Raw genomic sequence first — 13,734 nt, 5'->3', positions numbered from 1 at the left:
TACACTTACAGTTACAATTTTGTTATAAAGGATACAAATCAGAACCAGCCAAATGAAGAGACACACAGAGCAAGTTCAGGAAGGGTCCCACACAGAGTTCCTACGTCTGCTGTCTGTAGGATCAGGACACATCACCTTCCTGGTACATCAATGTGTTCACCAGCCAGGAAGTATACCCAAACTTCAGTGTCCAGAGTTTTTTATTGGCATTCCATTATGTAGGCATGATTAACTGAATCACTGGTCATGTGATGCGATTAAACTCAATCTCCAACCTTCTCTGTTCCCTGGGATTTATGCTGAAAATTTCAACCCTCTAATCACATAGTCGGCTGTGCTGGAATGGCCAATCCCTATGCTGAAACTAGATGAGGACCCATCATGAGTTATCTCATTAGCATAAATTGAGGTGTGGTTGAGGGGCCCACCATGAGTAACAAAGACATTCCTAGAACTCTGGAAATTCCAAGGATTTAGAAGTTTTAACCTCCCAGGAACCAGAAGCAAAGACTAGACTAACTTTTTATTAAACAACATTAGGTCCCAAAATATTGTGACTTTTGTCTTGCTAGTAGAAAAACTCTTTAACTGGCTTTGATGAAGCAAATGGCAAGGTATTGAGGGAAGCCTCAGTCAGTGATGCTGGAGAAACTGAATCTCATCAACTGTGTGAGTGAGGTTGGGAGTATATCCTTCCCCAGCGGAGCCTTCAGATGAGGCCCTTGTAAATGAAAAATAAAATGCTAAGCACTCCAACTGATTGAATGGACCCCTCCTCTCAGCCAAGGGGATATCAGAGAAACCTTTAAAAAACTAGTTTGGGCTATGATGGGAAGTTGGGAGTCAGATATGCCTCATTATACTCTCCTCTCTTTGGAATTCAGGCACAACTGACCATCATTAATATTAAAACAGAGATCTTAAGACTGACAAAACAGACTCTTTGTAGCAATAAGATGCCAAATTACAACCTGACTCTGTGATAGCATCATGACAGTTAGCAGGCCCTGAAAGTATTTTACCCTAAAATATATTTCCCTGACTTTTTTTTTTTTTTTTTTTTTGAGACAGAGTCTCACTCTGTCACCCAGGCTGGAGTGCAGTGGCATGGTATCTCGGCTCACTTTAACCTCTGCCTCCTGGGTTCAAGCAATTCTTCCACCTAGGCCTCCAGAGTAGTTGGGATTACAGGCATGTGTCACCATGCCCAGCTAATTTTGTATTTTTGGTAGAGACAAGGTTTCACCCTGTTGGCCAGGCTGGTCTCAAACTCCTGACCTTGTGATCCAGCCACCTCGGCCTCCCAAAGTGCTGGGATTACAGGCGTGAGCCACTGCTCCCGGCCACCCTGACATTTTTTTAATGGCTCTGCAAAGTTAACTCGTGTAGGGGAAATCCTCTTCTCTTTCCAGGTCTGTTTCTGATCCTGAAGAGATTAGCTGAGCATTTAGCACATTTTAAAAATCTGAATAGAAAATATTTGACTGGGCGCAGTGGCTCACACATAAGGTCAGGAGTTCAAGACCAGCCTGGCCAACATGGTGAAACCCCATCTCTACTAAAAATACAAAGATTAGTCAGGCATGGTGGCACATGCCTGTAATCCCAGCTACTTGTGAGGCCAAGGCAGGAGAATCACCTGAACCCGGGAGGCAGAGGTCGCAGTGAGCTGAGATAATGCCGTTACACTCCAACCTGGGCAACTTAGCAAGATTCTGTCTCAAAAAAAAAAAGTTTGCCATCTATTTCTTGTAAGGGTGGCCACCTGTGAGACTTCTTCTACATAATAAGAACCTTGGTCTTCACAGCCCCTTCTCTTAACCCAGACACTCCTTTCTATTAATTCCTAGTCTTTAAATATTAATTTAACTCTTTCAACTAATTGCCAATGAAAAAATCTTTGAATCCTCTTACGACCTGTAAACTCCCACTTTGAGTTGTCCCACTTTTCCAGATTAACCAATACATACCTTACATGTGTTGATTTGTGTCTCCCTAAAATACATGAAAGCAAGCTGTAAGCTAACAACCTTGGTGTAGTACATGTTCTCTGGACTTCCTGGAGCTGTGTCACAGGTCATGGTCCTCCTATTTAGCTCAGAATAAATCTCTTCAAATATTTTACAGAGTTTGGCTTTTTCATCAACACCCTTGATTTCAGTCTTGTGAGAACTCCTGAAGCAGAGGACCTGGCTAAACCCTTCCCAGTTTCCTGATTCATGGTAACTGTGAAATAATAATTATGTGTTGTTTTAATCTGCCAAATTTTGAAATAATTTGTTATACAATACATGTAACTACTACGCTGGCTCTATTATGACTAAAAGTCAGTGATGTCCTGAACACAGACAATGGGAAAATTAAATTAAAGAAATAGATTTTCTATGCTAATGCTAAGTGAATGATAAAATGAGATGGATTTGTTTAAGCAGAAAACTACCAGGATTCTGAACTTCTTATCTTAGAAACAAAGTTGGAAAAGCTTGGCAATAAATCCTAATGTTAACAATGTTCATCTTAAACTGTATGCCAGGCATGGTTCTAAGTACTTTATATTAATTATCTCATTTAATTCTCACAATAATTCTGTGAGGGAGTTATACTTATTCCTACTGCAGATGGGAAAACTGAGGCACGGAAAGACTGAATGACTTACCTTAGATCAAATAGGAGGTAAGCCATAAAGTGAAGATTTGAACCCCTAGTGGCCAGAATTCAGAACTATTGCACTAAAACCCTACATTACACTGCCCCCAATAAAAACTCAAACTGCAGGCTGGGCACCATGGCTCACACCTATAATCCCAGCACTTTGGGAGGCCAAAGTAGGTGAATTGCCTGAGCTCAGGAGTTCAAGACCAGCCAGGGCAAGGTGATGAAATCCAAGCTCTACAAAAAATACAAAAATTAGTCAGGTGTGGTGGTGAGCACCTGTAGTCTCAGCTACTCAGGAGGCTGAGGCAGGAGGATCACTTGAGCCTGGGAGGTCAAGGCTGCAGTAAACAGAGATTACGACACCACACTCCAGCCTCAGAGTGAGACCCCCCCCCCAAAAAAAAAAAACCTCACACTGCAAAGCTTCACATTAATTTCCCAAAGTTCCACTTTCAAAGAGTTGCTTCCCCTAAGGTTTAACTACTATCTATTTATATGTCATTATTACAAAAGAGGATATAAAGTATCTCAATAATTCTACAGTTCATCATAATTAAAATAAAATCAGTTGAGTAAATTGGAACAAGGAGAATATAAAGATTAAAAAAATAGAATGAAGCTCAGAGCAAAATGAAAGCTATGAGGGTTTATTCACCGGAGAGGTAGAAATTACAAAGTTAACTCTGAATGTTCAAGATTCCAGGCAAATAAAAAATATATATGATCAATTACATGGTCCACAGAGCTCTCAAAAGATTAAAGAAAGTAGTTGCACAGGAAAAAAAATATATATATTATTCCTAGTTGAAACCAGAAGAAAATTTTTCCTGTAGGCTCCCACAAAGGAGACGCTATGTAAATACGGTCATCAACCACCTCAAAAATATCTATAGGATGCTGAAATAATGCTATCCAGCTTCCTGCTGATGGTCCAACACATGCACAGATTTTAGAATCATTAGAAATATTGATGAAATGCCTAACTTATCTCTTTTTTCTTTTTAAATTTTCTTTCTCAATTTTTTTATTCCTCCTACTCTCTGATACCTGCTCTTTGGTGGTTTGAACATTAGTGGAAAACCTGTAAAATCTGGGGCTGAAAATGAAGACCAGATATAAAATCACTATAGCTGCTAAAATGGCTATAGGGAAGGAGAAAAGGAAGGGGAATAAAAGGAGGATGTGGTTCCCTCAATAAAGAAACTGCTTCCTTCATGCTGGCAAACTAATCCTCCTTTCTCTATATATATGTTCTGCATTCTGTTATCCCACCAGTCACATTTTTTTTTTTTTTTTTCAGACGGAGTTTTGCTCTTGTTGCCCAGGCTGGAGTACAGTGGTGAGATCTTGGCTCACCTCAACCTCTGCCTCCCGGATTCAAGCGATTCTCCTGCCTCAGCCTCCCGAGTGGCTGGGATTACAGGCACACGTCACTGCACCTGTCTAAGTTTGTATTTTCAGTAGGGACGGGTTTCTCCATGTTGGTCAGGCTGGTCTCGAACTCTCGACCTCAGGTGATCCTGTAAAAATACAAAAATTAGGCAAGTGTTGTGTCACGCGCCTGTAGTCTCAGCCACTCCGGAGGCTGAGACAGAAGAATCGCTTGAACTCAGGAGGCGGAGGTTGCGGCGAGCCAAGATCGCACCACTACACTCCAGCCTGGGCGACAGAGCGAGACTCCACCTTGTTAGGTATGAGTTCTAAATTTCTTTGCAAAGAATTAACATGTCAGTATGTTCAATTCTTTGCCTTCTACTTTTAAACTTAACTGCCTCATAAAGCAACCTTTTTCTATTACCTTCCACCCTGACTCATTCCGATTACCTACTCCACCCTGACTGATTTCTATCACCTGCTCCACCCCAACTCATTCCGATTACCTGCTACCTGCTCTGCCCTGACTCCTGCCAAAGCACTCACCCAGTCATTCTCTTTAAATTAACCAATCGGAATTAGTTTAGCCTGTGTGGTCTAACCCCAGCCAATAGGGGAACGACACGGCAGCAGGGGCCACGTGCGTCAGGGATAAGAACCCCTTCCCCTCCCTCGTCCAAATGTGTGCTCACCGTTGTTCCATCTGTAAGGGTGCACCCTTCTATATAGAAATACCTTGCCTTGCTGAGCATTAAAAAGAAAATTTTATACTCCAGTGCTATTCCTTTTGTGGCACCAAAACTTTATACATGACACACCTCAAAAAAAAAGAAGAGACAGGGTCCCACTCTATTGCAAAGACTGGAGTGCAGTGGTGTCATCATAGCTCACTACAGCCTTGAACTACGGCCTCAAGTGTTCCTCCCGCCTTATCCTCTCAAGTAGCTGGGACTACAGGTGTGTGCCCCCACACCTGGCTAATTTTTGTATTTTTTGTAGAGGTAGGGTTCTCACTGTGTTGCCCAGTCTGCCTCGAACTTCAAGTGATCCTCCCTCCCTGACCTCCCAAAGTGCTGGATTACAGGCATAATTGCATCTGGTCCTAGTCAAATTGTAAATATGCTATTCAGACACACTAGATTCAAACACTTATAGCTTCTTATTTTGAAGTTGCAATATGATTCTTATTCTTTGCTGTGAAATCTAAATCCTCCGACACCACCTTCCACAGCCCAGCAGGAGAATGTCCTGCCACACGTAGCTATTTGAAGTCTCTGGCTCACCTATTTGAATGCTTATTATTTCCTAGATTCAAATGGCCTTATAAATGCACCTATTGTATGATTATAGAAGAACTATTAAAAATAATTCAGGAAGCCAAAGGTTATAAAACAGAGACATGAGTAATTGCTTTGGTCTGTGATCGTTAAATGGCATCCATAAAAGGCCAAGCATTTAAAGTGGGGCAGGATAAGGCAAAACACAGCACAACTTCCCAGAATGTCCTTTAGCAGATCAATGCTTATGGTTGTCTAATTTCATGTGATTATTAGAATAGACAAGTGAAGGCCAGGCGAGGTGGTTCATGCCTGTAATCCCAGCACTTTGGAAGGCCGAGGTGGGTGGATTCCTTGAGCTCAGGAGACCAGCCTGGCAACATCGTAAAACCCCATCTCTACTAAAAACACAAAAAATTAGCCAGGTATGGTGGCATGTGCCTGTAGTCCCAGCTACTCAGGAGGCTGAGGTGGGAGAACCACCTGAGCCCAGGAGGTCAAGGCTACGGTGAACGGAGGTCAAACCACTGCATTTCTGCCTGGGTAAATGGAGGGAGACCCTGTTCCAAAAAAAAAAAAAAAAAAAAAAGACAAGTGAGTCTCAAAGGTAAGGACTAACCCTTACCATGAAGGGGACTTCTCAGAACCTGGAGAAGCGGACTATGTAAATTGAAATCACATTATGATGTTACACTATTATTTATATTGGTAAAAGGACAAATGCATATTTTTGTTGTAAAAACTTCTTCTTCTTTTTTTTTTAATGGAAGGAGTCTCCTTCTGTGGCCCAGGCTGGAGTGCAGTGGCATGATCTTGGCTCCCTGCAACCTCCACCTCCCGGGTTCAAGCGATTCTCCTCCCTCAGTCTCCCGAGTAGCTAAGATTACAGGTGTGCACCACCACACCCGGCTAATTTTTGTATTTTCAGTAGAGACAGGGTTTCACCATGTTGGTCAGACTGGTCTCAAATTCCTGAGCTCAAGTAATCTGCCTGCCTTGGCCTCCCAAACGCTGGGAAAGGCGTGAGCCACCATGCCTAGCCCTGTAAAATTTCTAAAAGTAGCATTTGCAAAAAATAATCTTGGTTGCTGAGAATACAAGAAACAATGATTCTCAGAGTCATAAGAAAGCAGGGGAAATGAGGGTGTGCCTTTCTGTGGATACACTCAGCACCTCAGGACAGGACCTGGGATGGTTATGATTATAAAAGATAATGGGGGCTCTGCACAGTGGCTCATGCCTGTAATCCCAACACTTTGAGAGGCCAAGGCAGGAGAATCAGTTGAACCCAGGAGTTCAAGACCAGCTTGAGCAACATCATAAGACCTCATTTCTACAAAAACAAAATTTAAGTTAGCTGGGCTTGGTGGTGTGCACCTGTAGTCCCAGCTACTCCAGAGGCTGAGGCAGGAGGATTGCTTGAGCCCAGGAGTTTGAGGCTGCAGTGAGCTATGATCACAACACTACACTCCAGCCTCTGACACTACAGGTGACAAAGTGCAACCCTGTATTAAATAAAAAGAAAAAAAAAGATAATCAGGATATAAAAGAAGACATGGACTTAAAAGTTGAGAAAATTGGCTGGGCGTGGTGGCTCATACCTGTAATCCCAGCACTTTGGGAGGCCAAGGCGGGCAGATCACGAGGTCAGGAGTTCAAGACCAGCCTGACCAACATGGTGAAACCCCATCTCTACAAAAAATACAAAAATTAGCCAGGCGTGGTGGCGCATGTCTGTAATCCCAGCTACTCAGGAGGTTGAGGCAGGAGAATCGCTTGAACCTGGAAGGTGGAGGTTGCAGTGAGCCAAGACCATGCCACTGCACTCCAACCTGGGCGACAGAGCGAGAGACTCTGTCTCAAAAAAAAAAAAAAAGTTGAGAAACATTGTACCAGCCAATGGGCCATGTCTAACTCATCTTCCTTTCCCCCATGCTAAAATTCCATTAAACAAAATTCTAGGACAAATAAATCCAAATACATCTAATCGATGGTGATGGAATGAATATCAGTGGTTGCTTGGGGCAGGGGGTGTGGAAAATGGAAACCGATTGGAAAGAGGCACAAGGAAACCTTTCAGGGTGATGAAAATGTCCTATATCTTGATTGTGGTGGTGGTTGTATGAGGATATATATTTATTATTCATCAAACTGTACCAATAAGTGTGTACACTTTATTATATGCAAATTATACCATTATTAAGGCTTTTTTTAAGACTATGTTGCCCAAAGTGAACTTGAATTCCTGGGCTCAAACAATCCTCCAGCCTCACCCTCCCGAGTAGCTGGGACTACAGGTACATGCCACCACTCCCAGCTATTAAGTTGATTTTAAAAGGAACCACAACATGTTCAAAAGAGAACCCTTGCCCTAAACCTGCTCCTCAAGTCTTCCCCATCTCAGGAAATGTCAACTCCATTCTTTCATTTATTTAGATCTTGGAGTCATCTTTGACTGCTTGGTCTATTTAATCTACATTTTCTTTATTTTCATCTATGTTTGAAGGATATCCAGACCCTGATCTCTTCCTAGTACTTTTCCCTCTTCCATCCTGGTGCAAGCCACTATCATCTCACTGATGCAGGGAACTCTGAACTGGTCCCCTGCTTTCATAGCCTCCTGACTTCTCAACTATTCTCCCTGACATGGCCAGAGTGATCCATTTGCAATATTTTTGCTCACATGACTCCTGCGCTCAACACCCCCCATAGTTTCCTTTCTAATTCAGTATAAATTCCAAAGTGCTTACATGGCCTGCAAAAGACCCTACGTGATCTGTCCCCAACCCTCTCCCTCATATTCACATATTCTCTCCCACCCTCAACGCACACACCTCTACACTTCTCATTACAATTCTCTTTACTCACTAGGCTCACTATCCTCCATGCTGTTTTTCAAACACACCAAGCACACTTCCGCCTCAGGACTTTGACTTGTGCCTTTGCCTTCAATAACATTGACATCCTCCCAGATATCCCAAGGCCTCATCAGAGAAGTCATCACTAACTGGCCCATATAATAGCATTCCATCTCTCTCTCTATCCCTCAATCCTGCTTTATTTTTCTTCATTGCACTTATCTTACATATTGTATGTGTTTCTTTCTCTCCCATAACTAGAATGTATTTTGTATGTTTTGTTTGCTGCTGCTGTATACCAAGAGCCTAGAGCAATACCTGGCACATTAAAGATGATCAACACATTTTTGCTAAATGAATTAATGAGTCCATTTTTCTTTCCTTTCAAGTCCTGACCATGAATATCTTAAAATTGCCCTGGCTAAAATGTAACTCTTGGCTGGGCATGCTGGCTCACACTTGTAATCCCAGCACTTTGGGAGGCCAAGGTGGGCAGATCACCTGAGGTCAAGAGTTCAAGACCAACCTGACCAATGTGGTGAAACCCCGTCTCTACTAAAAATACAAAAATTCCCCAGGTGTGGTGGTGGACACCTGTTGTCCCAGCTACTCAGGAGGCTGAGGCAGGAGAATCACTTGAACCCGGGAGGCAGAGGTTGCAGTGAGCTGATGTAGTGCCACTGCACCCACCCTGGGTAACAAAGTGAGACTCTGGCTCAAAAATAAATAAATAAATAAATAAATAATAAAAATAAAATGTAGGCCGGGCGCAGTGGCTCAAGCCTGTAATCCCAGCACTTTGGAAGGCCGAGACGGGCGGATCACAAGGTCAGGAGATCGAGACCATCCTGGCTAACATGGTGAAACCCTGTCTCTACTAAAAATACAAAAAACTAGCCGGGCGAGGTGGCGGGCGCCTGTAGTCCCAGCTACTCGGGAGGCTGAGGCAGGAGAATGGCGTAAACCCGGGAGGCGGAGCTTGCAGTGAGCTGAGATCTGGCCACTGCGCTCCAGCCTGGGCGACAGAGCGAGACTCCGTCTCAAAAAAAAAAATAAATAAATAAATAAAAATAAAATAAAATAAAATAAAATGTAACTCTTGGTTATTCTCATTGTGCTCAAACATGTGCCTCCTTTAGTCTGTTCTTCCCATTTAATGGCATCATCCTTCACCTTGGTGCTCAAAAGACTAGAAATCATCCTTGATTCCTCTCCTTACCTCATCTACTGCATTCAATCCATCAAAGATCCTTTTATTAATAGATTTATCTCCAAAATATATCCTAATCCATCTCTTTCCTTATATCTCTACTGCCACCATCCTAGCGCAAGCCAACATTGTCTCTGCCCTGGAATATTAAAATAGATTCCTGACTATTCTACCAATATCCTCTTCCAATTCAATATCCACACAGAAGCTGCTGACATTTTCTTTTAGTGGTGGTTGTTTTTTTTGTTTGTTTTTTTGTGAGGTTTTTTTTTTTTTTTTGAGACACCCAGGCTGGAATATAGTGGTGCATTCTCAGCTCACTGCAACCCTCGCCTCCCAGGTTAAAGCAATTCTCCTGTCTCAGCTTCCCCAGTAGCTGGGATTACAAACGTGTGCCACCACACTTGGCTAATTTTTGTGTTTTTAGTAGAGACGGGGTTTTGCCATGTTGGCCAGGCCGGTCTCAAATTCCTGACCTCAGGTGATCCGCCCACCTCAGCCTCCTAAAGTGCTGGAATTACATGTGTGAGTCACCACACCCAGCTGCTGGTGACATTTTCAAATCAGAATATGTTATTTCCTGATGAAAAGACCACAAACTTCAGTGTCCAGAGTTTTTACTGCCATTTCATTATGTAGGCATGATTGATATAGGTCATGTGCTGTGATTAAACTCAATCTCCAAACTCCTCTGCTCCCTGAAAGTTGAGTTGAAAGTTCGAACCCTCTAATCACCTAGTTGGTCATTCCAGCATGGCCAATGACCATACTAAAACTATTTAGGGGTCCATCAGGAGTCATCTCATTAGCATAAATTCAGGTGTGGTTGAGGGGCCCACCATGAGTAACAAAGACACTGGTATAACTCAGGAAATTCCAAGGATTTAGAGGTTACCTCTCAGGAACCAGAACCAAAGATCAGGCAAATTCTGTGTTATACAACAGACCAACAGTTCTGGTCCGAATGTTTAGCTTCCTTGAGCCCTTAGAATAAAATGTAGTCATCTTCCTATGGCCTAGAAGACTCTGTGTGATCTACCTCCTGCCTATTACCTCCCTCTCATTATCATCTACCCCCCTGGCTTTCTTTCAGAAGCACCAAGTTCATTCTGACCTGGTATTCTCTTGCTTGATTCTGTGATGGTTAATTTTATGTGTCAACCTGACAGGGCTATGGGGTGAAATGGCCTTTTGAAGACTCAGTGACTCAAATGTCCATGGTCTCCACTTCTACTACTAAAGGAAAATGCACTTATAAAGAGATGGAAGAGATGTATTAGAGAACGTTTGCAAGTATTCCTGTTGCAAGTAAACATGAAACTACTTTACCAATTTCTACCAATGTTGAAATATCTTATGTTCCAATATTAGCCACTCTGACCTTAAAATATTCAAACTCTATAATTCATTAATGTCTGATATAGTTTGGACATTTGTCCCCTCCAAAACTCATGTTGAAATGTAATCCCCAATGTTGGAGGTAGGGCATGGTAGGAGGTGTTTGGGTCATATTCGCAGATCCCTCATGAATGTCTTGGTCCTGTGCTCACGATAATGAGTGGGTTCTCATAAGATCTGGTTGTTTAAAAGTGTGTGACATATCCTGCCCCCCTTGCTGCCTGTCTCCTGCTCTTACTCTTTCCATGTGACGGGGCAGCTCCCACTTCACCTTCCACCATGATTGTAAGCTTCCTAAGGCTCCACTAGAAACAGATGCTAGAGCCATACTTGTACAGCCTGCAGAACTGTAAGCCAGTTAAACCTCTCCTCTTTTCTTTATAAATTACCCAACCTCAGTTATTTCTTTGTAGCAATGCAAGAACAGCCTAACACAATGTCACTCCTGATAAATTATTCTAAAATATTTTTAATTTTTAATTTTAATCTATAATGTAAGTAAAAAATTAGAAACTACCAGAGTGTCCAATATTTGGTAAATGGATGGGTTAACTATAGGCATTTTTTCTTTTTGAGATGGAGTCTCGCTCTGTCACCCAAGCTAGAGTGTATTGGTGCCATCTCGGCTCACTGCAAACTCTGCCTCCTGGGTTCAAGCAATTCTCCTGGCCTCAGCCTCCCAAGTAGCTGGGATTACAGGCACCCGCCACCACACCCAGCTAATTTTTGTATTTTTAGTAGAGAACAGGTTTCACCATGTTGGACAGGCTGGTCTCGAACTCCTGACCTCAAATGATCTGCCTGCCTCAGCCTCCCAAAGTGCTGGGATTACAGACGTGAGCCACTGTGCCCAGCCTAGACATTTAACATTATAATTACCAACTGCTATGGTCTGAATGTCTATGCCTCCCAAAATTCATATATTGAAACCTATTCCCTAATGTGATAGTATTAAGAGGTGGGGGTTTGGGGAGGTGATTAGGTTATAAGGGTGGAGCCCTTACGAATGAGATTAGTGCCCTTATGTAAGAGGTCCAAGAAAACTTACTCATCCTTCCCACCAGGTAAGGACACAGCAAGAAGGCATCATCTATGAAATAGAATGAGCCTTCACTAGACATGAAATCTGCTGGCACTTTAATCTTGGACTTTGCAGCCTCTAGAACAGTATGTAAGATATAAATTTATATTGTTTATAAGCCACCAAGTTTATGGTATTTTTATTACAGCAGTTTGAATGAACTAAGTCACCAACCTTATATATCATCAAGGAAAAAATACTTCTAATATGTTATATATATTTTTAAAAAACCAAAATGTATTTACTTTTTTTTTTAGACAGAGTCTTGCTGTGTCACCTAGGCTGAAGTGCACTGGCACAATCATGGCTCACTGCAGCCTCAACCTCCTGGACTCAACTGATCCTCCTGCCTCAGCCTCCCAAATAACTTGGACCACAGGTGCTTGCCACCATGCCTAGTTAATTTTTTATTTTTATTTTTTGTAGAGACAAGGTCTTGCTATGTTGCCCAGGCTGGTCTTGAATTCCTGGGCTCAAGCAATTCTCCCATCTCAGTCTCCCAAAGTGCAAAGTTTAAATCTGTAAATTTTTGGCCGGGTGCGCTGGCTCACATTTGTATTCTCAGCACTTTGGGAGGCCAAGGCGAGTAGATCACTTGAGGTCAGGAGTTCATGACCAGCCTGGCCAACATGGTGAAACCCTGTCTGTACAAAAAATACAAAAATGGTGCCATGTACCTGTATCCCCAATTACTCAGGAGACTGAGGCCAAGAATTGCTTGAACTCAGGAAGCAGAGGTTGCAGTGAGCCGAGATTGTGCCACTGCACTCCAGCCTGGGTGACAGAGTGAGACCTTGTCTCAAAAAAATATAATAAATAAATAAATTTGTAAATGTTTATGTTAAAATACGTGAAATAAGAGTATAGTATGCAAGGAATTGCAGAGAAGTGAAACTACTGTATTAGAATAGCAAAAATAGAGAGGTAGTTTACGTTTTCTAAATTTTTCTTTAATGCTGGTTCAATAAATTTTTACAAGAAAAATTTTATACAAAACAAAATGATGTTTACTTTCAGATCTTATGGGTACTATTCAGCAATGTATGCCTGAAGACCGGTTTTTCCAAACCTGCTGAACCTAAGAACTCCCTGAAGTTCTTGTTAATATAGGTTCCCTGGACCCACCCCAGATGCATTGAATCCACATCTCCAGAGAAGGTACCCAAGAACCTTTGTCTTTAATAAGCACTGATGATTTGGCAACCACTAATTTAGGGCAGCAAATGACATCATTGTGACTTGAAAGAGCCTGTGTCCACCAATTGACTTGCACCCATAAGTATATGTTTCTCATGCCTCCTTATTCCCTCTTATTAAAGAACCTCAACCTTGTTCTTCTATGAGCTCAAAGGATAGCAATGTTCTCAAGTAATACATACTAACAGAAAAGAAAATTAGAACCTGACTTAGGTTACTCAATGAATTACAGGTAGAGAGCAGACCAAAATACTGTTTATGCAATCTGCAGGCAGAAAAAATGAAGCTATTTTTTTAAGTGACATTAAAATGATTGCAATGATAGATTGGGAAGAGGGTAATAACAGAAGAAGGAAGTAGATAGAAACACAAAATCAAGCTTCCTATAGTCAGAGGGAAAGATACCCCTGTTCCTTCATTTTCCTTCCCACCCTCAGCCCAAGTTAAGGGTAAGTGGCTACATAGTCAGAGTCTGTCCAGGAACCCAGCTCAAGTTTTGTTAGGCTAAATGCTGTGAAGAAGTTCCCAGGGGGAAATGGTGGCCATATATTCATTTCCATTATGTGACAAGGGGGAAGGGTGTTTCCAGAACCTGTCAAATGAACTGTGAAGATACGTACTGGGAGAGTCAAGAGAAAGAACGAAGTACAAAACAGGTCAAGTGACTCAGTGGTTTGGTTCTAG

This window comes from Papio anubis, chromosome 1 (assembly GCF_008728515.1).
Source record: "Papio anubis isolate 15944 chromosome 1, Panubis1.0, whole genome shotgun sequence".
NCBI classification, from domain to species: Eukaryota; Metazoa; Chordata; class Mammalia; order Primates; family Cercopithecidae; genus Papio; species Papio anubis.
The sequence above is the reverse complement of the archived record's forward strand: the minus strand, read 5'-3'. Positions refer to the sequence as shown.